Raw genomic sequence first — 1,479 nt, forward strand, 5'->3', positions numbered from 1 at the left:
TACAGTCTTTATTTTACAGTTAAAATAAATGTTTATCAAATAAAGTTTAACGTTACAACTAACCGTGGATCCCTTTAATATATGATGGAGCTTGGTTATTGAGAGTATTTTTTTTTAGTGTTGCCATCAATGTTGTCGTACAACAGGGTTGCATTAATAAAAAGCCCTGTTGGCTCTCTGTTTATCTTGAATTGATTCACACATCAGATTGCAGACCAAAATACATTTAGAAGTGGATCCAGACACTCTGTGTAACTGCAGTCTCCATGTTGGTCTGGAACTCTCTTGGCCTGTTCTTGGTGTGAAGTATTTTGGATCCCAGCAGCTCACAGATGCTCCCCCAAAGAGCCGGATCAAATCCTCTGTAACAGAAGACATAAGCACCCACTTCAGCCTTCCTGCACTTGGAAAAGCAGAATGCAAATGAGCGGGCTGTTCTTGCTAAGTAAACAAGAGCTGAATAAATCTTTCAGAACAAAACTTACCTCAGCTGCCTAATGAGCAGGCTAATTTGTCTCAGATTCATTTCACAAGATGCAGCCGTGTTTGTGTTCATCTGATAGCTCTTGTTTGGATAAAGATGTCGGCTGCAGTCTGTGTGTGAAGCAGCTGGAGACCAGTCGGAGCTGGACTAAACCTGGCTGCTCTCAGCGAGCTGCGTGTCCTCCAGCACTCTGCCCATGTGGAAGGCAGTCATTATGAGAACAAGTGATTTCTCTTTCAGCCTGGTTCATGGGTCAATTGCTCTTTCTCTCTCTATTTCATGGCAGAGTTGGTGGGATTGAAGCTGTCCTCTAACCTGAGCTCTCCATTCCCACGCATTCTTTGGGGCTATTGAATCCTCCAGAGCCTCACAGTTTGCACTTGTGCTTTTGCAGCATTGTGTTTTACTTTATTGATCCTAATGAGGGGGCGATTTGTGTCATCCCAACAGGCGGAGCGCCCTGTTTGTCCAGATTTATGGGCTGTGCCTTCAATGAAAATCCCTTCGCGGTAAAATCTTTAACACCCCTCGCTGTTATCTTATTGAATAACTGTCAGCCGTCCTTTGATGACAGAGTTTAGGGCTTTTCATCTCTATAGTCGAGGTCTTTTCACAGTAAAGTCTGACACATGAGCTGACATTAAAATGGGACATGTTTTTTTCTTTTTTACGACAGGAATATAGTGACTTTGACAAAGCATAAAGCTTATTTAATTGGGCCTGGGCTGTCACAGTGTGTGAATTATACAGTGACAACCAGGGCTTCACTCTTTCACACAAAGGCAGGGCCATTCAATACAAACATGGTACGTATGGGGGTGCACAGTCAAAAATTACCAGCAATATTTTTGTTTTATTTAGCCTTTTATAAGAAAAAAAGAACAGATTTATTTTTCAGTCAGTTTTCACCATATGTTTCATACATTTATAAATGTCATAATTTATAAACTAAATATTAACTTACAAATTAAATATTTAGTTAACAAGCTAAATAT

The sequence above is a fragment of the Austrofundulus limnaeus genome, unplaced genomic scaffold (genome assembly GCF_001266775.1).
Source record: "Austrofundulus limnaeus strain Quisiro unplaced genomic scaffold, Austrofundulus_limnaeus-1.0 Scaffold682, whole genome shotgun sequence".
Lineage (NCBI taxonomy): Eukaryota > Metazoa > Chordata > Actinopteri > Cyprinodontiformes > Rivulidae > Austrofundulus > Austrofundulus limnaeus.